Genomic DNA, 27,364 nt, shown 5'->3' on the forward strand with positions numbered 1-27,364 from the left:
TTTCCCCTGACACCTCTCTAGTCCATGCTAGCACTAAAGGTGGCCATAGATGGCCACTGCACAGGGACTGCACCAAAGCTGCTCCACTCTGGCAATGTGACATGCAGCACACACATTTTTAAGTTAGACTTCTAAGTCTGAGCAAGATTTCACAGGAATTTTTCCTGAAAAATAGTAGGAAATGGGCACCAGCTGGAAAGTTTTCCTCTCTCTTATCCCCAAAACTTGTCTAATCTCTTTTGGATGAAGGGATGCTGTTTTCCATCAGTGAGTCAGGAGATCCAGCTCCACCTGATATTATAGATACTTATAAACAAATGATGCCTACTGTCCATCTGGGAGGTGAATTTGTATCCTAGGACATCTCCTTAGCACAGTGGAGAACATGCATAATTAATGATTTCATGAACATGGCTAATGTTTATTCCCTAGTTTCGCTAAAAGTTTGTTTAGTTTTAAGAAAATATATCTAAATTCATTTTGGTTTGGAGCATTCACACACTCACTTTCTCTTTTTTTTTTTTTTTTTTTCTTCTTTTCTCTGTGGAGAAATGGGCATTGGGAAATTGGAAAGACCAAAATAAGAGAAGAGAGGGAGAAGCTGGGCTGAGAGAAGTGGTATTATCATGGCATTATTTTTAAGGGAAAAGCAAAATAAAAAGCTTAAAATTCTGTACAGAGACATTTAGTGATTCTGTGATTTCATCCAGCTTCCCAGCCTGCCTTGACACCTTCCAACCCTGTGGCATTAGCAGGTGAGCAGCTGTGCCACTGCAAAATGCCCATGCAGACAGAGGAATGCTATTGGTGCTCTGGCAAGGGTAGATATGGCAGAGCTGGATTGGGTTAGGGCTTTCTCATCTTCCCCAGGGAAGAGAAAGTCAGGCTGGAAGGGGGTGGATTCCTCAACTGCAGAGTGGCAAGGCACCTGTGGCTCTTTTGGAGGTAAAATGAGTTCTTCTCAGAAGACCATGACCCTTAGCTTGAGCATTTCTTATCATATGCAGACTTTACTTCCTCAGAAATGGAAGGACAGCATATGAAGTTGTTCCCTGAGAGATGGATGGCTGTAAGCACAGCCACAGCAAACGAGAGCTCTCTCCTCTGTTCCACATCTGGGATGGTGACAGAGCTGACCTGAAACAGACACAGGAGGGAAGTAAGCAAAGAAGGAAAGTCCTGTCCTAAGCCCATCTGATCTCTTTCATGTCTTTGAATTGCAGTGGATTTGGATTTTCATTGCACTTGCCTGTTAGTATCACTTTCCAGAGCTGTTTCTTCATTGAAATACTGAGACAGAAGTATTTCTAAGCTGCCTTAATACTATATTAGCAATGTTTTGGGGAGATGTGAAATGGAGACATCTCCATGAAGGAGACCAGTCAGACCAGAAAGCATCCCTGCAGTACCTGGGAATGTGACAGTCCTCCTGGAAAACATTTCCAAATACATGATGGTCAGGAAGGTGATTGGAACAATCACTCAGAAGGCAGCTAAACCAACCACACAACCCGTGTGTTGGGGGAGAGAATCAAAAGCAGAAAAAAAGAGTAAAACTTCTGGGTTCTGCCTCTCCCAGGACTTTGTACTCCATGTTTCTTCTTGTTATCAACTTCACAATGAAACATCATTTCCTGCTCAGACTGCCTCAGACTACCATGTATCAGTTTCTCTGAACAGTGACTGGGGGTGATTTGGGTTCCCCATGTCCTTTGCCCACATTTAGCTGGTGTTTTTGATGTATGAAACAGTCTTAGTAGAGATCCCTGCTCTCCAAAAATGTGGTGCTGTCTTGTTGTCTTGAGGTTCTTCCCTTGTGCTGCTGGTTTGTCTGCAGCACAACAACAAAGAAGTTCCTGTCTCTCTGCAGCAAAATGCAAGTGCACTCCCCCAAAAGAGGTATCAACCCAGTTCTGCCAAGCACAAAGCAGGCACAAGTGCAAATGCTGATGAAAAAGCCACTCTGGAGCAGACTCCTAGGGAGATTGTTTGGATTGTTCGTCCCTTGACTCTCAACTAACCTTCCCACCCTGCTGTGCACCATGGGTGGTGCTGGAGACACAGGGGAATGATGGACAGACCCCCTGGGTTGTGACAGCTGTACCACTTTGAGGGGCATGCAGACATTACATCAAACCAGGGTGAACCTTTGTGGGAGGTTTCAGACAGGTGGTGGACCCATCTGGACGTTCAAGATATTAATGGAGGTCCTGCTGCAATCACTGGCCTCTTCTCACAGGTGATTAGCGATAGGACCAGAGGAAATGGTCTTAGTTGCAGCAGGGGAGGTTCATATTGGATATTAGAAAAAGATTCTTAACCAATAGAGTGGTGAAGCTTTGGAACAGGCTACCCAGGGAAGTGGTGCAGACACTGTCCATGAGGGTGTTCAAAAAAACAGGTAGATGAGGTGATTTGGTTGATGGTTCAGTAGTTAAGGTGGTGTAGGGGTAACCATTGGCATTGATGGTCTTAAAGGTCTTTTCCTACTTTCATGATTCTACAACTCTGAGCATCCTCAGAAGGAAAGTGAAAAGCCATTCTGTTGCAATTAACAACGAGCAGAATCTTTCTCCTGTCCCCAGTGCAGAGCTAATAGGGGGAACATGATGGGAGGGGACAACAACCCCCAAAATAAATCTGTTGAGAAGGTGTGGTTTAACCTAAATGGGAAAAAGGTGCTTTAATCCTCACCTTAATCCTCTGTGGTGGTACTGCTCATGATAAGGACACCAGGGGCTTGACTCAGCTTCTCAAATGAAAACCTCTAGTGACAGGAGAAGTGCCCCAGGCTGTCCCTCAATGCACACCCAGAAGGGGACCGGTCTCCCCCACATGAGATGTCTCCTACCCATGTATTTGTGGTCACTGGAGTAGAAGATGTTTCTCAGGGTGATGAGCCAGGCCATTTCTCCTTTCAGGTGCTAACATGTCTTTTGGGCAGGGGATGGAGGGGCGAGGGGAAGGAGCACCCTGCAGATGGTTCCTCTCTCCTTTGCTGTATTTGTGCAAGCTGTGGGGGTGGGGCAGGAAAACCACAGCAGTGAGAATGAGCTCTGCTCAGCAGCTTGTGAGCAGTGCTGCCTGAAAGGGAAAGAGTTTGTTTGTCTCTGGTTGTGCTGTGAGCAAAACAGTCCTCCCAGAGCCCTGTCCAGGAAGGGTTTGGGTTATTTTTAATCATGGGGTGCACAATCAATGAAGCCACAGAAAATAAGCAACAAAGGTGTCCTCAGCTAAGAAAGCAGCGGATGCTCTAGTGTCACAGGTGAGCCATGGACAAACTCTGCTTCTCCCTTCTGAAAGGCCCTCACGTCTCCCAGCTCCCCTGAGAAGCCAGAAGAGGGACAACTGGATCAGTGATTTCTTCCATTTCCTCAAGAGCAACTTCATCCCAAGGGTTTTGTGGAGCAGAATGTTCCCTTGTGTGATGCAGCAGGCCCTCATCACTGCCTGCAGTGGACATCCACTGTCTCTGCATGAGAAATACAAAGGTGAAACATTCTGTGTTGTTTGTCTGGGCCAAGATCTTTTCCTTCTTCTTTTCCTTGCTTTAGAGCTTTTCCTGCCTCAAGCATGAAGCTGCTGCAGAAATGTGAGTCTCCTGTAAGCTGAGGCAGATCTCTTGGACACCCACAGGCAGCCCAAGAGCCACTAGAATCTTCTTTATACCTGACTGGATCTCTTGGGGTAAGATTCACATGGCTGCCTACATTAAACAAGGTTTTTAAATTCCATTGTGGTCAGAGATAGTCCATGATAAGGTTGCCTGCATGTTGCTCCTCCCCCCAGAATTGCCTGACAAGAATTATGGCCCAAACAGAAAAAAAGCCACTAAACACTGAGAAAGTGAATCACCTCACAGTCCTATAAATAGTGATCCCACGTGATACCCTTTGAGCTGAATGGGATTGCAATGAGCTGTGACCCAGCATCTCCCCCTGAGCTGAGACACCTCTCGGGGCAGATTTCAGGAGGATTGAAAGGTTTGCTGCTGAGAGATGCCAACAAAGGAAAAGGGTTCAAAGATCATCTGCCCACAGCTGCTGCTGAAGGAAGCAGTGAGTAGTTCACTCAGTCACAAATTTTAGATGAAAACAAATTGTGCTGAATCACTTTTTGGCATGGGCTGATTATTGGGTGTCACTAAATATCACACAACTTCACCTGGTGAGTTCACATCATCGTGTTACTAAATCTTCAATGGCTGCTGTGTCCAATCTGTGTAAACTCAGTTTGCAGCAAATTGGCACAGTCAGCAAGAGACTAAACTGCTATTTGCAGCAACACCTCTGTAGGTCAAGCAGATATGGTGCACATGCTAATACTGACCTGGATCTCTCTGATTGGCGATTGGAGGTTGAGCAAAGTATCACAGCAGCATGAAGTGGCAGAATATTTTTGTAGGGGCTTCATCTGACCCTGGCAGTCTCTCCATGGCATAGCTCACTCTGCTGATGATCATGGCCCAGAAGTAACTGCAAGCATGCAAACAAATGAAGCAAGTGTTTGTAGCCAGCATCAGGCAGATTGCATTCAGAGAAACTGAAACTGTCCTGGCTGGGTTGCTGCTGGTGCCAAAAATGGTTTCTGAGCTTCAAATAATGGGAGGAGAGCAGGGGAGAAAAGAACCCTTTGTTCTCCAGGAGGCTCTGCTCTGATCACACATATGACAAGGTACAGTGTTGAGGTAACATCTAAAAGCTGCTACTTTTAAATATTTCCTCATGCAAAATGAGCTGTGGCAGCTTTGTGTGGCTGGGTCCTGGTGGAGAAGGAGGGGCTGCAGGGGTGTCTTTTGCAGGAAGCAGCCAGAAGCTCTGTGCAGGAACCAGAGAGTAAACATCAACCAGTCCCAGGCTGCATTTTGCCCCCAGAGAAGGGAGTGAGAAGATGTGAGGAGCTGTGCAGGCACCAAGGCCGGTGAGGTGGTGTCCCCCCCACATCCCAAGGAAAAGGCCCAGACCTCACCTGCAGCCCCTGGAGAGGCCCCACGCTGGAGCAGGGAGAGACACACAGGAGATGCTGTGACCCACGTTGGAGCAAGTCCCTGCCAGCACCTGCAGCCCGTGGAGAGAGACAGAGACACAGAGCTGAGCAAGGGAGAGATTTGCTCAGAACAGGTTTGCTGGGGGGAGGCTGGTGACCCCGTGGAGGACTGGGACTGAGAGACACTGTGACTGGTGACTGCACCCATAGCAGGACCCACGCTGGGCAGCTGGGGAAGAGCTGAAGCCCTGTGGGAAAGGACTCACATTGGGGAAGTTGCTGAAGGACTGTCTGCCGTGGGTGGGACCCCACGGTGCAGCAGGGGGAGGGGGTGTGGAATGAATGCCTCCCAGCCCCCAGCCAAGAAGGAAACCAGCTTGCAAGGAAGTGGCCAAAGCCCACATTTCTCAGTCCCTGCCCCTCCCTGTGCCACAATGGGGGCAAGAAGGGAGTGAAACCATTACTAGAGAGAAGTCTGCTAGGAAGGAAGGGGTGGGGAGAGGTGCTTTCAGATCTGGTCACGCTTCTCTGGTGTCACTGGGGGTGCAGGGCAGAGTAATAAATTAGAGTTTTCTGTCCTTTATTCTGTGTTGAGTCTGTTCTGCCCATGACACTGGTTGAGGAATGATCTCTCCCTGCCCTTATGTCCACTCCTGAGTCTCTCAATATCTATTTTCTCCCCTGTCCAACTGAAAACGGGAGTGAGAGGTGGACTTGGGTGAGAATCTGGCCTCCAGCCAGGGCTAAACCACCACATGAGTAGCAGACACTTTCCTTCCTTCTCTGCTCTCCCCATTTGCCCCCAGTAGGTTGGGCTCTCGACCATCCACCATTATTTATACTAACAGAGCAAGTGGCAGCTCTGCAGGCATGTCACAGGCTGCAGAAGAAGAGAGGAAAGAGAACAGTTGATGAGAAGAGGGATGAGGTGCTGGGCAAGAACCAGGACATGACACTGGAATATCTTCCTGGTTCAGTGGTTCTTGGGACTTCTCTTTCTGTGACAAGTAGACACACTGGGTGAGATGCCTGTCCAAGAGACTGGCTGGGAGGTCCCTTTATTATTACGAATGGTGCCTTTGCCAGACTGAGTAAAGCTAAATTATCTCCATGCAAACAGATCCAAGCAAGTGCCCTGCCATGAACCCTGGAGTGAATCTTACCTCTGGACCATCCTGTGCCCTCTGAACAGTGTCCCCCTGTTCAACGTCCTTGTCAGTGACATGGACAGTGGGATCAAGTGCACCCTCTGCAAGTTCACGAATGACACCCAGCTGGAGGGTGCAGTTGACACAGTAGAGTGGGTCATCTGTCCTGGCTGTGTCCCATTCCATTCTCTAGTACCACGAGGGCAGTCAAATAGTAGAATAAACAGAGGAAAGCCCATCTTGGAGGAATTCAAATCACCAGCATCCTCAAATAACCAGATGGCCCTTCCCAGCTGCCACTAGAAATTTAAATGGCTTTCTGATAAATGCTCTGAACCCACTATTGCCATTCCCATTGGAACACAAAAAATATGACATTTTCTCATTGATTCCAGGGCCAAAATGTCAAGAATCACTAAAGAAATGGCATAGACCCTTATAATAAGACCTTGGCAATGCAAGGTTAAAATTACAGAGATTTGGGCAGTAGTGAACAAGTGTCCCACTGCAAAAGTACCTCTTGGGCTGCCAGGAGAGCAGAGATTAAATTAGTTGGTGCCACACACACTGATATTTTGCGATTTGATGTACTGCTTGGGCAAATGTGGAAACACAGAGTCACAGATTCACACAGAATCACAGAATGTCAGAGGCTTGATAGACCACTGAGTCCACCCCTCCCACCAGAGCAGGATCACATAGATTAGCTTGCACAAGAGCATGTCCAGGAAGGTTTTGGATGACATCTGGGAAGGAGACTCCACACCTTCTCTGGGCAGTCTGTTCCAGAGCTGTCACCCTCACAGTGAAAAAGTTTTTCCTTCTGTTCACATGGAGCCTCCTGTGCTCCAAACTGCACCCATGGGAGGAGGAAAGAGAAATCACTTGCAACCCAGACTCTTTCACTAAGCATCCCAAGGCCATAAAGTCTCTCTTCATAGACTACAGGATGCAGTTTCCTCTCCACCTGTCTGGAAAATCCATAGTGAGAAACAGCCTGACAAATGCACCAGACTGAGTCACTGAATCACAGAATCGTAGGGGCTGGAAGGGACCTCGAGAGATCATTGAGTCCAACTGCCCTGCCAAAGCAGGGTCCCTAGGACAGGTCGCACAGGTAGTCATCAGGATGGGTCTTGAATATCTCCAGAGCAGGAGACTCCACAACCCCCCTGGGCAGCCTGTCCCAGGGCTCCCTCACCCTCACTGTGTAAAAGTTCTTCCCTATGTTGGTGTGGAACTTCCTGTGTTCCAACTTGCAGCCATTGCCCCTTGTCCTAAACTGGGGAGTTTCCTAGTAATACCCCTGGTTTGGGCTCCAGGAAGACTACAGACTTCCCTATCAAGAGGGACAACCTGGCATATTGGGCCTTCTGAGTCCTTTAGGAGTGAGTTTCCAACAACTGTTGAAATGATATTAAAAGGACTCATTCACCTCACAGGTCACCAGTATGGCCAGTAAAGAAACCTACTAAGTAATTGTGTCTTACAGTGAACTATCAACAATTTATTGCTAATGTTATGCCTTTAACTGCTGCAGTTCCAAACATCACTCAGATGGTAAGATTAATACAGCAAGCTGCCTGTCCTTAGCTTAGAATTTAAAGGTTGTAAAGGTTAATATGCCCAACTGGAACAGTAACAACAGTGTTAACTACACCCCAAAAAACCATCCCTATGCATGCCAAACCAGAGCTGGCTCAGGCAAAGTGCACTGGATTCGCAGTTGGTGCATGTCATTTTCTTTATAAACTGTCAATGAAGTAAGACAGAGCAAATGTTTTTCTTTCTTCTGTTTTCACAGGAGTTGCACGTGGCCAGATGGATTAGTTTATGCTGACCTTGAATGCATCCACAGACCATAATAGTGAGTGCTACAAGATAACAGAACTGAATACAGGCAGCTGGTGTAATTTCATCTTTAGCAAACCTACTGTATTTGGGTCTGCAGAGGCACAAAATCACTGTTTGGATTTATGATGGATACAGCAACATCCATGCCAACTGTAACAGATGACAAACTGGCCCCAGGAATTTCTATCAATGGACCAACTCAGCCTCCCATTAGTCCAACTCCTTACACCTTCAACACTGCTCCTTACAGAATTAGGGACCTGTCCTATTCCCTCAGACAGGTGGGATTATAAATGCAGGCTAATATCTCTGCAGTTGAACCTAACTGTTCAATTCCTGAGTCCTTTTTACACAGGATGGTCAGCCTGGTTACACAGACTGATTCACTCTCTCCAAAATATCCGAGAGATGTGACTAGTAATTAAGGAATGGGATTAGGAGTTTTAAACAGCATAGACTGTGAGGTACTTGATAATAAAGTAGGCACATGAATTGATTGAAACACCCTCTGCAGTCTTCTCTTTTAACTCTGTGAACTAACCAATGGCTTTCATCAGATATATTCTGAGTGGGGAGAAATAAAGGAGAAGGACCACCAGTTATTTACAGAGACTTAACATGGACCAGAATAATGTTTCTCTAGAGTATAATTGTATCCAAGCTCAGCTGTGGATGCCATCAGTGGAACTGCAATTAGATGGGAAGGTGGGGAAGGAAATTTGGAAAGTAATCTGGGATGAGGCAACTGAATGTAAGAGAAACTTCCAGTCCTGGTGGTATCTGGTTGATTTCACTCACAACCCTACAGGCAGTAAATCCACAGCTTACTGTCCATTACTGTCCAGCATGATGTGAATGGAATGTGACAAGGGTTAAGAAGACTCAGAAGAGAAGGAGAACATAAACGATGTGACAATTCATATGGTTGCAAACTGCTACAGGAATGCTGAACAGAATGCTTCACCCTGTTGTTGTTTTATCAATACTCCCTGTATTGGGCTTTATTTTTTACTATCACTTCCTATGTTAAACTTTGGGTGACATAAGGGCAGCTTGATGTCCTGACCTTGAGAGAACATTACACGCAGCCTGAAGACGCTGCAGCCAGGCCCTGTGATATATGGCTGCATTGTTGCTGCCCTGAGTGAGAACTGAACCAGTACTGAGCCAGGTGTTCATCATTTTCCTGACAAGGCCTGTACTTTGGAAGAAGTTTGCTCATTATAATGTCAGTATAATACAAAAGCCCCACATCCATCCCAAAAGCTGCCCACCTTCAAGGTGAGGCTGCCCCTCACTGAGCACGTGCTATGAATTTCTGCTGGTCTAGACCCTTAAATGTAAAGGAAGGAAAATTTACACCCATCACAGCAGAGACACACATGGCTAGAGTCACTCAAGCTCCATCTCGTACATAAAAGTAGTATAAGAGTGGCCTAAGAATGGAGGGATAACAGAAATGACACCATCACAGCCAGTCAGAAAGATACCGTCAGGAACCATCACTGACTTCTGGGACCACAGGAGAGGCTGAGCCTCTCTTCCCTCTCCCCCCATAGGGACACTTTGGGTGAAATTTGAACTCTTACTTATTGAAGGAAACTTATAAATCTCTGTAAAGAGTGATTTATGTGGCTGTGTTTCTCAAGTAGTTTTCTGTTCTTTTATGTGCAGTTTTACCCTGTCTTGTGGTGCTCTCTTACTTGTAAGTGCTTTTATAAACAGTGTGTCATCGTTGGCAATCCAAAAGTCTCTGTACTCTGTGGCCTCAATAAACTGCCCTGTTCATTACTCTAGTCATGAGAGTTCTCCCTGAATGCAGCCAAACTCCTTCCATCTGGCCATGCTCGTTCATCAAACACAACGAGACTGGAGGTGCCCAGAACTATTTCTGCATCTGTAATCGTGATAGTTCTGTGTGTGGAACAGGACCAGACCTGCAGTGCTGAACTGGGAGTCACTCAGAATTGGATCCCAGCTGCCCACAGCTCCTCTGACATCTGAGGACAAGCTGGAATGCAAGGTGGTTTCTCTTCTGAGAAATACCATTTCCCATTTAACGCAACAGAAAAACGTAAGAAAGAGAAACCTCACCTGGGATGTAAAATGAGATTTGCTCACTGAGCCTGAGATGCCTTGTAGGCAGGTTAGGGGTGTCTCTGCTGTAGTGTTAATTTAGTTGTTAAAAGTCACAGTAAGAATATCAAACCATGAATTTTCCCTATTTCTGAACTCAGACTAATAATAAGCAGCTGTTCTGCCTTAGGGTAAACAAGGTGCAATACAGCAATATATGAGGAAGTGTTCTAAAACCACAGTGTAGGATTAGTTATCAGGTGGGAGATCTCTGCACTACCTGAAGGTGTAAAAAGCCAAGGCCATTTCTGATGAAAGGTCCCATCATTGCTTTCTTTTGAACCCCCTCTGCACCCTGCTTCACCCTGCTGCCCTTGCTCTCCCTTCACCTCTGCTGTGCAGTAGCCAACTTCAACTGGGCTCTAAACTGTGTCTGTTTCATGCCCTGTGAAGGGGCACAGGCTGCACCACATCTGGCTTTCTTCTCCCAGTGCAATCACTACAGGGTGCTCCTGCAGGTCTGGACTGTCACCCCTCATCTGCGACACACAGGTTCACAATCTGCAGCTCTGTGGGTTGATATAAAGACAGTTTAATAGAGCAGAAAAAGAATAAGATAATAATAATTACTATTATTATTCAGAAGAACAAGTGATACATTCTACAAAGCAAGTGATGTACAGCACAATCACTCACCAGCTGAAGCTGATACCTGGATAATCCTGGAGATGAAGTGCCTCCCAGCCCCTGAGCATGACATCATACAGAATGCAGTATCCCTTTGGCCCATTTGGGTCAGGCATCCTGGCTGTGCTCCCTCCCAGTATCTCGGGTGCACCCCACCTCCTCATTAGCAGTCCTAGAAACAAATAAAGACATCAGTGTGTTATCAACATTATTCTCATACTACATCCCAAACACAGCACTACACCAGCTTCTAGAAAGAAAATTGTCTCAGCTGAAAGAAGGACAGAGAGTTTCCCTCCCTGCTGGCTTCACCACAGCAGATGTTTCCTGAAGAAGTGTGGAGCTGAGGATGACTGAGCCCATCTGCCCATACTCAAGTGCAAGGGTTGTGTGTGCTTGACCCTCTGCTCCCCAGACCCTCCCATATGGTGGGTAGGGGGGTCTCTGGCTATCACAGGCAAGGGTGGAGTGTGAGTAGCCTTGGGGATGCTGCCCCAGGTCCTGAGCCCACCATGTTCTCCAGCTTTCCCTTCCCCACCCCATTTCCTCTCACCAGGCAGATCGGGTTCTACAGGACCCCTTGCAGGCTGACAGCACTGTTTCACTCCACCATGATGTACCTGCTGTGTGCCATCCCCATCACTTGTCTTCACCAGTTCTTGCTGGGGAATTGCCAGGGCTCATCCTGGGAGGGCAACACCTACCCACAAGCCTTGTCCAGGACAGCATGTCCTCACCCAACCCATCCACTGTGTCCAGATCTTTCCACACACATCATAAATGTATTCTGGATGCTTTCACCAGCAGTCTATCTGTGACTGGCACATGTGTGTACAGTGTATGATGTACAAATACATTCCTTATATTGTAAATCTAGATGTGAGTACCTGGAGTGAACACAGCTCCATCCCACTATGTAAAGCCTGACTTGTGTATACATCATCTGTGTCACACAGCTCTGGGTGTGCTCTTCTACCCACACACACCAAGGCACGTTTTCTAGATACTGGCACACAGATACATGGCACTGATGTGCCCACATATCTCTGTCAATAACTCTCTGTAACGATGATGTGCTTTTACTCAAATGAAGAATAAATAAACTTCTGTGACTTTCTGTCATGTCTCTCATACTCTCAGTCAACGGGACTGAGCTGTAGAAATACAAGGCAATGGCTGCAGAGATAGGAAGGGAGGATAGTGATGCACAGGGATAGAATGGGGAGCTGTCTCTTCTCTGAGCTCAGATGAGAGGTCTACCAGAAAATTTTATGGGGCCACCAGTGTTCTTGGAGATGATGGTCTTGAATGTAAATTTTCATCAACTGGTGGCTATTGGTTTGCATCAATATTTAATTTCAAGGATGATGAAGCAAAAAGTCTCCCTCTGTGACCCATGGCCTTCAAGATTCTGTGTTGAAACCACTTGTCTGTTTATTCCTCAGTTGTTAATGAAAAAAGGACCACCTGTTAGACTCCATCCTTCAGCTGCTTCTTCTGCTGACCTTGAAGACCTCCATCCACAATGTTTGTACCAGAGATAAGGGGACACCAGCATTTTTTGCCAATTATGGTCAATTCTCACAGACGTAGAGCAAAAAATATCTTGCTATGGTCTCTGAGTGTACAGAGAAGAAAGCGGGGGCACTGCAGGGGCACTGCAGGGGCACTGCAGGGGCAGCGTCCACAGTGGAGGGGGTGAAGAAGTGTCCCTGCTAGTCACAGCCTCCCACTGTGGGAAAGGCACTGCTAGCCACAGCAAGGCAACAGGAGCAGCCACAGGCCCAGTAGGTCTTGAACCGCTGCCCCATCTCAGAGGAAAGCAGTTGTTTCATATGCAGGCAGTAAAGGGGTACTGCTTGGTCATAGACAGGGAAGATGCTACAACATGTGGGAAATGAAGGAAAAGCCCAGCATCCCTGCTCCACATCCACAGAAGGAAGGAAAGGCCACTGATGCCAAGAGAAGTGTGAAATTAGAGGCAAACAGGGCAGGGAATTCAGTCGTGACCATGGGATTTCTGTTCAAATGCAGCATGATTCTTGTCCCCACCTACAAGGGGATGACAGGGCTCAATTCTGTTATTCTGTGGGTTTTAGCCCCCAAAAAGCTCCACTACTGTCCTCAGTGGATATAACAGTGGGAGTTACAGATCACCTTAAGTGCCAAATGTTGGAGTGGAGTAATATTCTTTATACACAAATCTTAGCTGTTCCTCTCTCTGGGGTGAATTTAACATGAGTTGGGGGGTGAGACAAGTCCTACGTGTGTTTACCATGTATTTCATTCAGCTTATTGCCGTGCTCAGGGGTATAAATTTTCACATTAATATAAAGGATCATGAAGAAAAAAGTCTTCAATCAGGACCCATGGCCTTCCAGATTCAGTGTTCAAACAATTTGACTTTTTATTCCTTATTCTTTAGCCACAACAGGACTGTCTTACCACAGTTAGACTACGTCCTTCTCATGCCTCTCGTGCTGGCCTTGCGGATCTCCGTCCACATAGTTCACAAAAGTGATAAGTGGGCACCAGCATTTTTTACCTATTATGGTCAATTGTCAGAGTGGGAGAGCAAGAAACAGCTTGTGCTCTGGTATCTGAGGGTACGGAAATGCAAGCGGGGGCTCTGCAGGCGCAGAATCCACAGTGGGGGCTGAAGAAGGGACCCTGCTCATCACAGTCTCTCACTGTGGGAAAGGCACTGCCAGCCACAGCAAGGCAACAGGACCAGACCCATGTGTGCTGAAAGCCACAGGGCAGGTAGCTCTTGATCTGCTGTCCCCAGCTCAGAGGAGAGCAGACACTTCAAGGAGACACTGCTCCTTCAGAGCCCCAAAAATGCTGGGGCTGGTGGGATGTGCCGAGGTGTCTCTTCCTCACTGTGTCTTCCTGCTGCTGCTGCTGCTGGTTGGTGAGTTGGGGGATATCTTTACCTTGGGGTTCTGGCATGGAGGGCTGTGAGCGGGGAAGGACAGGGCAGTTCCTGGGCATGGGGGAGGATGGGGAAGGTGTGTGGAGCAGCCACACAGCAATGAAGGGCAGAGCTGCTTTGATGAGGGGAGGGAGATGATGCTTCCCCCAGCTGCAGTGTGGCTCTGAGCAAAGGGTGCATTTTTCTACCACCTCTCAGAGGGTTTGTGTGGTGACACGAGGCTGCTGGAGTGCTTTAGGGAGCCAGGGGCATCCCTCCTCAACAACAGTGCCACCAACAATGGGCTTTGGCAAATGTCACTTTCAGAGTCCAGTGAGCTGTTGGATGGAGACAGAGGGTTGGGAAGGTGTTTGTCCATGAAGGACTCAGCAGTGGGGACCTGATCAGGGACACTTGGATGAGCCAGGTTACTGCCCGTCTAACCAAAACCCTGTCTGCCTCAAATGCAGGTGTGGGTGTGGCTGACCAGGACATCTGCAGCTCCCCAGGTGATGTGAGCACAGGAAAGGCTGGACAAGGGAGGTGTGCAGGCATGGAGATGGCACGGGGGGGAAGACCACTTTGCTTCTCAAGTATGACACTGGCATGTACCATCCTTGGTCCTCTCTCCAGGTGACCTCTTGTATCCTAACATCTCCCTGAGCACTTCCAGCGCTGAGGAGGGGGAACTGGTTTATTTTCGCTGCTCCATTGACTGGCAGGCTCCTGCTACACAAATCATCTTCTGCAAGGATGGGCTGGAAGTGTTCAGCCAGAAAGCTCAACAGGGGAAGCAGGAGTACATTGTGCAACACAGTGTCCTGAAAGAGAGTGCAGGGAACTACACCTGTGGGTACCAGCACAGGAATGACAGTCACTGGGTGAGAAGCTCTGCCCTCAGTGCTCCCCAGCACCTGACTGTCAGAGGTGAGGCGTGACACTGGGGCGTGGGAAGGTACTACTCTGGGGTCCTACAGACCCCAACTGAGGGTGGGGATGCCATTTCCCCATGCCATATTCCTGGGTGTTTCAGAGGCTCAGACCAGCCTTTCCCAGTCACAGGAGAGTGTACTGCTCCTCTCCTGCTCCAGCAGCACTGAGAATGAGAGTGGTGGTGCCGGATCTAATGCAGAGCCACCACTGTGCAGTGCCTTGATTTATTTATCACAATGCTTGGTACATGGTGGATCAGTGTCCCACCCCATTGCTTAGTCTGTAGCTCCTGTAAGAGCTCTCACCCTGTCCCTTTCTCCTCCCAGGCACAGAGTCCACCTCCCAGGCAGGACCATCAGCTACCGGTGAGGGATTCCCTCCCTGCACTCCTTGTGTCCCCCAGAATTGGTTGGGATGAGGGAGGTGAATTTACTGGGATCCAGGTTGGCTCTGTGGGCATCTCCTGCTCTCTCTTTCTCCCCAAGAAACCTACTCTTCCCCAACAGCTTCTGTCCCAATGACTCCCAAGCCTCAGCTCCTCAACACCTTCCCCACAGTCATCGTGGTGGGAGCAGCAGCCACCTCCATCCTCCTCCTCACTACAGCAAGCTACTGTGCTGTGAAGAAAGGTGAGTGGTTTGGTTAAAAGGAGTAAATAATGAGGCCAATATTACACACTGCTGTAGGGCGGCTGTTCTCTAACCTGTGCTTGCTTATTGTTGCTGCATCCTGTCCCCTGTTTCATCTCAAGTTTTCCTTTATAAGCTGGGGTACCCATGTTTTTGAGAGGGCAAAGATTTTCCTCTAGGGTGACTGCACAGCAATGCCAATGCAGGGAGGGAGAGACCAAATGCATCCCTGCCCCAGGCAGACCTTTGCTCCAGCCAGCTTGGTGCAAGGGATTCTCTGATTTGGCTTGAGCAGATCAAGTACAGCTCCTCCACATTTGGGCTGTCCAGAGCTGCAGAGAGCTTGTCAGAAGCCAGACTTGAAACAGGACTCACAATTACATATACTGGGCTTTAAAACTGCTCCTCTGAGGGAGCTGTGGAGGTTCAGCCCATCATCTTCATGGGACTGCTCAGAGCATGGAAAGCCAGGGCTGTGCAGTAACTCTGCATCTCCGCCTCTCCCTTTCCTTCCCTTGCAGGGGTCTGCAGAGAGAGATGCCAAAGGTGAGCAGCAATCCCTCCTGGACTTGGGGCTGGTGGAGGCCCTGTGGTAGTTCATGGCCTGGGGCACCATGGCTTTCTTTCCCTGAAAAGAAGGCCAGAGGCATCAGCACTTGCCTTGGGTTCACCAAAACCCTACACAGACCCCAAATCCCTCTTTGTCTCCAGGCAGCAGCACATTCCCAGCCATGAGAACAAGGAACACGATGAAATACAGTGTGAGTAGCACCTCATACAACAGCCTTGGGATCCTGTTTGTGTGCACCCCCTTTCTGTACGCTGGCACAGAGCAACCTGTGAATCGTGATTGGGCAAAGAGATAAAATGATGCTACAAGGGGGAAAAATGCACCCAAACCCCAGCATCCCTAATCAGCATCCACTGACTGGCTGGAAGCCCAAGAGTGGGATGAAATTAGGGACAAATAGGGCAGTGCATCCAGTTCCAATCCCAGGGGATCTGCTCTCCAAAGGCAGATAATCTCTCTTGGGTCTCATCTCTCAACACAAGAGGAAGAAAGGATTAACACTTTGGTTTTGTACCCCAACAGATGCCACCATCGCCCACAGTGGATGTAACAGGGTGAGTTGTGCATCACCTTTGGTGGCAACCAGGAAGCGGGGCCATCAGGGATGGGATGTGTTTGGTTGGGTGTGCAATGGTGTCTTGGGCTGGGTAGTCTCATGGACAGTTTGTACCAGGAACCCAGTGAAGGCTCTCAGAGAAAAAGACATCTATTTCTAGGTCCACCTGTCTTTGTCTCCTATCACCTGAACCCCATTTCTGATTGAAAACAACAATAACTAGATATTTTTTACACCCCTTTTTTTTCCTGTGTGTCTCATCCAAACATTTTTTGCTCATCATGAGTCTTGCAGCCCTTTGCTGCTGCTCTCCACATTGTAAGGGTTATTCTCACAAGCTAGAAAACTAATTGGTTTTGCACCCCAACAGATGCCACCATCACAAACACTGAATGTAACAGAGGGAGATCTGGAGCACTTTTTGTGGCAATCAGGGATCTGGGCCCACATGGATGTGATGTGTTGGGCTGGGTGTGCAATGGTGTCTTGATCTGGCTAATCACTAGAACCCAATGGAAATGCTCTCAGACAAAACATCATTTATTTCTAGGTCCACTTGCCATTGTCTCCTGTCCCATTTCTGATTGAAAAGGGTGACAGCTGAACAGCAATTCTTTATTTCCCTGTGTTTTCTCCAAACATTTTTTCCTTGTCATGAAGAACTGCAGCCCTTTGCTGCTGGTGTCATCATTGTAAGTCTTTCTCTCACAAACTAGAAAAATAATTTACACCTGAAAGCTTCACGTAGCATTTTGGGTCATTTCAAGGGGAAAAAGATAAAGCCTTGGGGAAAAAACAACAAAGAAGAAATAAGGGCTCAGAGACTGCAGATGAAATAACATGGTTTCATTCTCCCTTCGTAGCCTTACATACCAGAGATGAACAGCACAACGTATGCAACGCTGAGCCACTCTCACAGCCAGCCCAGGTAACGCTCCAGCATGGCCAGTGCACAGGGAGACTTGCCCACCTTGGACTTTTCTGTCGGGCAGACAGATCCCATGCTGGTCAAATGGGGCTGGTGTCTGCAGCTTGGGTTTACTTGGGATTGGCTATTGTGGGCAAGGGTAGTGTGTGGGGAGCCTTGGGGATGCTCACCCAGGTTCTCAGTCCACCACATTGTCTACCTTTCCATTCCAAACCCTATTTCCACTCACCAGGCAGATCGGGTTCTACAGGACCCCTTGCAGGCTGACAGCACTGTTTCACTCCATCATGATGAACCTGCTGTGTGCCATCCCCATCGCTTGTCTTCACCAGTTCTTGCTGGGGAATTGGCAGGACTCAGCCTTGGAAGGAAACACCTACCCACAAGCCTTGTCCATAATAGTATGTCCACACTCAACCTGTCCACCGTGCCCAGATCTTTCCACAAACATCACAAATGTATTCTGGATGAATTTCTACAGAGGTATATCTGTGACTGGCACATGTGTTTACAGTGTCTGATTTAGACATATATTCCTCTATATTGTAAATCTATTTGTGAGTACCTGAAGTGAACACAGCTCCATCCCACTATGTAAAGCCTGACGTGTATACATTAACTGCATGATACAGCTCTGCATGTGCTCTTCTAGCTGCACACACCAAAGCACGTATTCTAGACAGGGGCACACAGATTCATATGCACTGATGCGCTTGCATGTCTCTGCTATCTGCAGTAAAGAAGGGCTTTTGCTCAAAAGAACAAGAAATAAACACCTGTATCTCCAATTCCACCTCTCTCTTCTACTCTCCCTTAAAGAATGGAATAGAGCTGTGGAAATACTACAGAATGGCTGTAGAGTATGCAGGGAGGATAGTGCTACACAAGGATAGAATATACAGCTGTCTCCTCTCTGAGTCCAGGTGAGATTTCTATTGGGCCCTAAAAGATAGATGTCCACACTCCACTACTGCCTCTCCATTCTCTTCTTGGTTCTGCTTCCCCTCTAGTGCCAAATCACTCCCAAATAGCATTTTTCACTCTCATCATACCCTAAATGACCTTAGCAATTGGAGTCTTAAAATATCAGAAAACCTCAGTGTTCTTGGAGTTCTCATAATCTGTTGGTGGCTGCAGGTTTGCATTAATTCTTAGATAGGAAGAGCTTTTCATCTCTCCAAGCCAGCTGTGATTTGCTCTGCGCAACATGTTTCTCTTACAACCCCCCAGACAGACAACCATTCACAGGGTGAATTTCACCCCACACCTCTCCTGGAACAAGGCAAACCAACTCCATTCTCTTCAGGATGTCACTTCGTGCCTTTATTTACAGCACACAGAACTTGCACACTTTCCACATTGCTCTAGGCCTCTCCCAGACAGCTTGAGTTGATGCTGCCCATGCCTGCACACCATGATCTTCACAAAGATAAAGCACAGTTTATCATGTGGAGAGGGATCTTGGGGGCTTTTGCAGTCTTTGGACAAACATTTCAGAGTCATTGGAAAATCAGGGTCCTTCCCCATAACACAAATTCTCACAGTCTGGAGGACAGCAGCAAGCATCCACATGAACACCCTGTCTTGTGTTGGATAAGCTCCCTGTATCACCTCTTGCTTCCTCCTATGTTGACATACACTGAGTCTTCAGAGCGTTTTTTTCTGCAGGCCTTTAAAAGAGAAGGGACAGAAACCTCATCCTCCTGGTGCCCAGAACAGACACATACCTTTATCCTGGGCTGGAAACTGAAGGACTATGAAAGCCCAAGAAAAGGTATGAGAAAATCCTCTCTTCATTGGGACTGGGCTTTTTCCTGCCTTGAAAACAAGACATCTTGGAGCCAAGAAGACCTTGAACAGCCTGGAAGCCTCTGTAGGAGCTGAACTCACCTCAAGTCTTTGCAGTGCATCAGTGTGGAAATCTGTGGGGAGAACATGACTTAGTTTCCAAGCATCAGCAGGATGACATCCAAAGTCAGGTTTGGAAGGGAGGCACATGGGGTTTAAAGAGTAGGATGAGATAGGGACAATTTAGTGGGAAGATGAGTTCTTGACATTTAATTAATAAAAACTAAAAAGAGAATAAAAAGAGGAAGCAAAGGATAGAAGGTGTAGGGGACTTTGGACTTACAGTGTCTCTGGTTGTCAGCAGTAGAGTCTGAAGCACTACCATCATCACCGAGCAATATGGGGAGAGCAAGGAGAAAAGGTGTTGACATTCTAAGTCCCCAGTGTAATACCACATCAGTGGGGTCTTTGGGGTCATTCCCATGGATGATGCTTCCTTACATGTGCCCACAACTGGATCAAGCCAAGGACAATCCTTGATCCTCCCTGCCTCCACCCAAGGAGAGGAAACCCATGAACACAGACCATGTTGTTACAGGAAAAGGACCACCCCAGGAACCCAGAATGCTGCTCCCTCCACAACCTGCCAGCCCCTCATCCAGAAGGGATTGCTGCTCACCTTTGACATCTCCCTCTGCAGACCCCTGCAAGGGAAGGAAAGGGAGAGGTGGGGAGGCAGAGTTACTGCACAGCCCTGCCTTTCCATGCTCAGGGCTGCCCCATGAAAATGATGGGCTGAATCTCCACACCTCCCTCAGAGGAGCAGTTTTAAAGCCCAGTCCATGCAATGGTGAGTCTGTTTTCCCAGTCTGGCTTGTGCCAAGCTCTCTGCAGCTGAGGAGAACCCAAATGTGGAGGAGCCATATTTGATCTGCTCAAGCCATATCAGAGACTGAATTTAAATATCTGCCTTGGGCAGAGGTGCATTTGGGTTCTCTCTCTCAGCAATGGCATGGCCATGCAATCACCCTGGAGGTAAAAAGCTCTCCGTATCAGGACCTTTATTCATCTCTGGGGATAAAGAAAAGCTTGAGATGAAACAGGGGACAGTAACATTAAACAAGCATAAGTTAGAGAACAGCAGCCCTGCAGCAGTGTGTGTAATACTGGCTTTTTCCCAAACCACTCACCTTTCTTCACAGCACAGTAGCTTGCTGCAGTGAGGAGGAGGATGGAGGTGGCTGCTGCTCCCACCACGATGACTGTGGGGAAGGTGTTGAGGAGCTGAGGCTTGGGAGTCATTGGGACAGAAGCTGTTGGGGAAGAGTAGGTTTCATGTGGAGAAAGAGAGAGCAGGAGATGCCCATAGAGCCAACCTGGATCCCAGTAAATTCACCTCCCTCATCCCAACCAATTCTGGGGGACACAAGGAGTGCAGGGAGGGAATCCCTCACCGGTAGCTGATGGTCCTGCCTGGGAGGTGGACTCTGTGCCTGGGAGGAGAAAGGGACAGGGTGAGAGCTCGTACAGGAGCTACAGACTAAGCAATGGGGTGGGACACTGATCCACCATGTACCAAGCATTGTGATAAATAAATCAAGGCACTGCACAGTGGTGGCTCTGCATTAGATCCGGCACCACCACTCTCATTCTCAGTGCTGCTGGAGCAGGAGAGGAGCAGTACACTCTCCTGTGACTGGGAAAGGCTGGTCTGAACCTCTGAAACACCCAGCAATATGGCATGGGGAAATGGCATCCCCACCCTCAGTTGGGGTCTGTAGGACCCCAGAGTAGTACCTTCCCATGCCCCAGTGTCATGCCTCACCTCTGACAGTCAGGTGCTGGGGAGCACTGAGGGCAGAGCTTCTCACCCAGTGACTGTCATTCCTGTGCTGGTACCCACAGGTGTAGTTCCCTGCACTCTCTTTCAGGACACTGTGTTGCACGATGTACTCCTGCTTCCCCTGTCGAGCTTTCTGGCTGAACACTTCCACCCCATCCTTGCAGAAGATGATACGTGTAGCAGGAGCCTGCCAGTCAATGGAGCAGCGAAAATAAACCAGTTCCCCCTCCTCAGCGCTGGAAGTGCTCAGGGAGATGTTAGGATACAAGAGGTCACCTGGAGAGAGGACCAAGGATGGTACATGCCAGTGTCATACTTGAGAAGCAAAGTGGTCTTCCCCCCGTGCCATCTCCATGCCTGCACACCTCCCTTGTCCAGCCTTTCCTGTGCTCACATCACCTGGGGAGCTGCAGATGTCCTGGTCAGTCACACCCACACCTGCATTTGAGGCAGACAGGGTTTTGGTTAGACGGGCAGTAACCTGTCTCATCCAAGTGTCCCTGATCAGGTCCCCACTGCTGAGTCCTTCATGGACAAACACCTTCCCAACCCTCTGTCTCCATCCAACAGCTCACTGGACTCTAAAAGTGACATTTGCCAAAGCCCATTGTTGGTGGCACTGTTGTTGAGGAGGGATGCCCCTGGCTCCCTAAAGCCCTCCAGCAGCCTCGTGTCACCACACGAACCCTCTGAGAGGTGGTAGAAAAATGCACCCTTTGCTCAGAGCCACACCATAGCTGGATGAAACAATCATCTCCCTCCCCTCATTAAAGAGGCTCTGCCCTTCATTGCTGCACAGTTGCTCCACATACCTCTCCCCCATCCTCCCCCATGCCCAGGAACTTCCCTGTCTTCCAGCTCACAGCTGTCCAATCCTCAGCCCCAAAGGCAAAGAATCCCCCAACTCACCGAGCAGCATCAGGAGGAAGGCAGGGTGAGGAGGAAACATCCTGGCACATCCCACCAGCCCCAGCATTTTTTTGGGTGCTGCAGGAACACGGTGTCCTTGAATTGTCTGCTTTCCTCTGAGCTGGGGACAGCAGATCAAGAGCTACCTGGACTGTGGCTTTCAGCACACATGGGTGTGTTCCTGTTGCCTTGCTGTGGCTAGCAGTGCCTTTCCCACAGTGAGAGACTGTGATGAGCAGGGACACTTCTTCAGCCCTCTACTGCGGATTCTGAGCCTGCAGAGTCCCCACTTTCATTTCTGTACACTCAGACACCACAAGCTCTGTTCTCATCTCCCTCTGTGAGAACTGACCATAATATAATAGGTAAAAGTGATGCTGTCTGCGACGTGCAGACATTTAGATGGAGATCTGCAAGGTCAGCGTGAGACACATGAGAAGTCCAACAGCAATTGGACAGTCCTGTTCTGGATAAAAATTTTGAAATAAACAGATGTTTTCAACACAGAATCTGAAAGGTCATGGGTCCTGGAGTGAGACCTTCTGCTTCATTATCCTTGAACTGAACGTTACAGTTCACACACCTGAGCATGACAAGGAGCTTAAGGAGATACATGTAAAACATAGATGACTGTAGTACTCTACTCTCCACCCAACTCATGTTAAAGTCACCCCAGGGTGAGGAATAGCTAAGGTTAGGGTATATTGAATATTGGGGTAAGTGGTCCCAAGGGGGAAGAAGACACTGAAGACCTTGTGGTGGGAGTCATTAGGCTGTGCTCCTTCCCTTTACCCAAGACAGGGACACTTTCTTGGTAAGCACTGCACCTACACCTTATGGTGAAGATTTCCTGGCATGGCATTTGTCTAGAGCCTTCATCATATATTAGTGCTGTTGCACTGAGTGTTCTGAACCTTTTATTGCTCTAATAAATTCCTATCTCTTTAAACTGGCCAAACTGTCTCAGTAAAAGTCCTTTCTGGAGTTCTGACTGGCAAACTTTACCTCTGAGAAGTGGTTGCACATAATCTGATAAACAGCTTCACACATAATGCCTTAGACACAAACCATTGACCACATCTGCGATGAACTCTGGTCCTAGCTGCACCAAGACTGCTCTCTGAGGAGGATAGAAGACAAGGGTGTCCATTCAGAACCTCCTTCAGCCCTGCATCATCCTCAAACAATTTTACACAACAGCCTCTTGGGCAACATTCCCCACTGCAAAGGCCTCGTGCTCCACCTCCCATTCACATCTCATCTCTGGATACCCCCACTCCCTCATTTGGCACTTAAACTGAGGCATCACTCACACTTTTACATCCAACATGGGCAGTGGTGGAGCCTGTAGGGTTCACAATATTGCCCTTTCTTCCCATTGTAGGGAGGGGAGAGACCCAGGCTGTCTTTGAACAGCAAATCCCATGGTCAGGTCTGAATGCCCTTCCCTCATTTCACCTCCATTTCACCCTACTCTTGGCAGCAGTGCTCTGCCTTTCCCCCTCTGCATGTGGAGCAGGGATCCTGGGGTTTGGCTGCGTTTCCCTCACTTTAGACTGTTATTTTGGCTCTTTACCCAACCAGCAGTCCTTTGCTGGCTGCTCCCCACCTGCACTGGAAGCTAAAGGCACCGAGCAGATAGATGGAGGCACATGGATAGAGGGAAGGTCTCTCCCTGCTCCCAGACTCAGCTCATCCCTTTTGCTTCAACCTTTGGTTTCAGAGTTAACATGGGATGGAGGAGAGAATTGAAGAGTAGAATTGAGAAAACTTGTGTCCTGAGTTGAAGGCAGTTTAGTATGTAAAATAAAAGCTGTGCATACAAGAAAAGCAAAGCAGGGAATTCATTCACTGCATCCAAAGGGCAGGCCAGTGCTCAGCCATCCCTAGGAAATCAGACCAACACCACGTGCAACATCTCCTTGGGAAGACAAATGCCATCACTCTGAACATCAGCCCCTTCCTTATTCTTTCCACATCCTTATACACTGAGCATCATGTCAGACAGAATGGGATATTTCTTTGGTCAGCTGGGGTCAGCTGTCACTGCTGTGTCCCCTCCCAACATCTTGTCCACCCCTGTTGTGCTGGTGGCGGTGGTGTGAGAAGCAGAAAAGGCCTTGACATTGTGTAAGCAACACTCAGCAATAACACAGTTGTGCTGGGAATGCCCAGACAGTTCCCAGCACAAACCCAAACCACAGCCCCATAGTAGCGACATGAAGACAATGAACTCTATTCCAGCCCAAACGAGCACATCACCTTAACAAGATGGCTCATGCCCATGGAACTGGCCTTGGATGTCAGCACCACCCTGGCTGATGGGAAGAGCTGGAGGGTTTGAGATCCTGGAGAGCATGTCTAGTTGTTGCTGGAGCTGTCCATCCACACCCAGTGTCCTCTGGGATGCAGTCTTGGTCCTGACAATGGAAACAAAACAGTCCACTCCTTAAATTCATATCTCTCCAGTTTAGAGAGAAGGATGTTGGTGGGGACTGTACCAAAGGCTTTGCAGAAGTCCAAATAGATTACATTCATGGCCCTGCCTGTCTCCACTGATGCAGTCACTCAATCAAAGAAGGGCACCAGGTTGGTCGGGCAGGACCTACCCTCATGAAGCCATGCAAAGTTCAACAAGATAGCTAGTTAAGGCAATAGATATCGAAATCTAGGAAGTGCCACTGATAAAAGCACTCACAGCAAAAGCACAAATACATGGTGGTGGCACTAGCAGAATGTTCTCCCAGGAATTCCTCACCAATAGGCAAAAGTACAGTCCTTACCAAGAAGACTGCCCTGTCTTAGGTGGAGGAGAAGGAACATGGCCCACTGACTGCCACTGCAAGATATCACTCTCTTATCTGCCTTCAGGGTTATTTTTATTAATATTCTTTGTATCCTAAAGCTAGCTGTTCCCTCCTGGGGTGACTGTAACATGAGTTGGTCAGAGAGTTGAGGATTACAGTCAGATGTGTATCGCTCATTGTCATAGACAGGCATTTCAGCTGTCGTATTCATGTCAAGCATAATGAAGAAAAAGGTCTCACTCTACCACATCTGGCCTGCAGGATTCTGGGTTGAAACCATTTCTCTGTTTATTTGATATTCTTTAGCCAGAACAGGACCATCTCCTGGCTGGGTAGACTCTGCATTTCACCTCCTTCTTGTACTGAACTTGAAGATCTCCATCCACATATTTCACACAAGTGATGAGCAGACACCAGTATTTTTGACCTATTATGGTCAATTCTCAGAGGGGGAGATGAAAACACTCTTTGTGCTGCGGTGTCTGATTGTCTGGAAATGCAAGCGGGGGCTCTGCAGGGGCAGCATCCGCAGTGGGGGCTGAAGAACTGCACCCGCTCATCACAGCCTCTGGCTGTGTGACAGGCACTGCCAGCCACAGCAAGGCAACAGGACCAGCCCCATGTGTGCTGAAAGCCACGGGCCAGGGAGCTCTTGATCTGCTGTCCCCAGCTCAGAGGAGAACAGGCACTTCGAGACAGAGGGTGTTCCTGAAGAGCCCCCAAAAATGCTGGGGCAGATGGGATGTGCCTGGTGGTCTCCTCCTCATCCTGCCTTCCTCTTTGTTCTGCTAGTTGGTGAGTTGGGGGATTTCTTTGCCTTGGGGCTCAGGTGTGGAGGGCTGTGAGTGAGGCAGGACAGGGCAGTTCCTGGGCACAGAGGAGGATGGGGAAAGCTGCATAAAGCAGCCGAGCAGCAATGAGGGGCAGATCTGCTTTGGTGAGGGGAGGGAGATGTTTGCTTCCTCCAGCTACAGTGAGTCTCTGAGACAAAGGTAGCTTTTGCCAACACCTCTAAGAGCGTCCGTGTAGTAGCATGAAACTGGGCAGCTGCTCGAGTGCTTTAGGGAGCAAGGGGAATCTCTCAGCAGTAATAAATGAAGCAGAAACAAACTTGGGTAGGTGTCACTTTTAGAGATCAAAGAAAGGCAGCATGGAGACACATGGGTGCTTCCTCACCAAGGACTCAGCAGTGGGGAGGTGGCCAGCGGCACTTGGATGAGCCAGCTCTCTGCTCTCTAACATGCACCTTCTCTGTCCCATGGTGCAGGTGCTGGTGTGACAGTCCAGGATATTTGCAGGTCCCCAGGTGATGGTGAGCACAGGATGGGCTGGACAAGGGGGGTGTGCAGGCATGGAGATGGGGTGAGAAGACCAGTTTGATCCTTAAGTATGACACTGGCATATACCATCCTTGTGCCATCTCTCCAGGTCAGCTCCCTGCTCCTATATTCTTTGTGAGCCCCTTCAGTCCTCAGGAGGGAGAACAGATTTATTTTCACTGCTCCATTGGCCAGCAGGCTCCTGCTACTGAAATCATCTTCTGCAAATATGGGGTGGAGATACAAAGACTGAAAGCTCAAGACAGGAAGCTAATGTATATTATGCAGCTGAATGTCACTGCAGAGAGTGCAGGGAACTACACCTGTGGGTACCAGCACCAGGGGAAGAAAAACGAGGTGAGAAGCTCTGCCCTCAGTGCTCCATGGCATCTGGCTGTCACAGGTGAGACATGACACTGGAGCATGGGAAAGCACTGCTCTGGGTCCACATAGTACCCAATTGAGAGTTGGGAAGCGATTTCGCCCATGACAGACTCCTGGGTGTTTCAGAGGCTCAGACCAGCCTTTCACAGACATGGGAGGGAGTGACTGGGAGGGCCTGACCGCTCTAGTAGCTTTCTAAAATGCTGTAACTGCATCAGTAGACAAAGGAAGAGCAACAATATCATGTATATTGGTATCTGCAAGGCCTTTGACACAGCCCCCTATAACATCCTTCTCTCTAAATTGGAGAGATCCAGATTTGATGGGTGAACAGTTCAGTGGATAGAGATTTATCTGGGTGGTCACCTCCAGAGGGTGGTCATCAATGTCTCCATCTCCAGATAGAAAACAGTGACAATCAGTGTTCCTCAAGGGTCTGTCCTGGGACCAGAGATGCTTAATATCTCTATTAATGATATTAACAGTGGGATTGATTGCAACCTCTGTAAATCTGCTGATGATACCAGGCTGGGTGTTGCACTTAACATGCCAGAGGGCTGGGATGCCATCCAGGGGGACACGGACAGGCTGGAGAAGTGGGTCCACTTGAACCACATGTGGTTCAACAAAGCCAAGTGCAGGATCCTGACCTGGACTGAGAAAATCATCCTTGTCTATATAGGTGAGGAGATGATGTGCTGGAAAGCAGCCCTGAGGAAAAGGGCAAGGGGTACCCATGGGTGAAAAGCTGAACATGAGCAAGCAATGCTCATCTGCAACCCAGAAGGCCAAGTGTATGTACAAGGGCATGTGGCAATAGGCCAAGGGGTGATTGTTTTGCATGAGACAAGGGGAGATTTAGGTGGAATATTAGGAAAAACTTGTCAATATAGGGATGGTAGATCACTGGAACAGGTTCCCAAGACGTAGTGGAGGCCCCATCCCTGGAGATATTCCTGGTCAGGCTTGATGGGTCTCGGAGCAGCCTGGTCTAGTAAAGGTGTCCCTGCTTACTGCAGGGGGTTGGACTAG

This window comes from Gallinula chloropus, assembly GCF_964237585.1.
Source record: "Gallinula chloropus genome assembly, chromosome: 22".
Classification (NCBI taxonomy): domain Eukaryota; kingdom Metazoa; phylum Chordata; class Aves; order Gruiformes; family Rallidae; genus Gallinula; species Gallinula chloropus.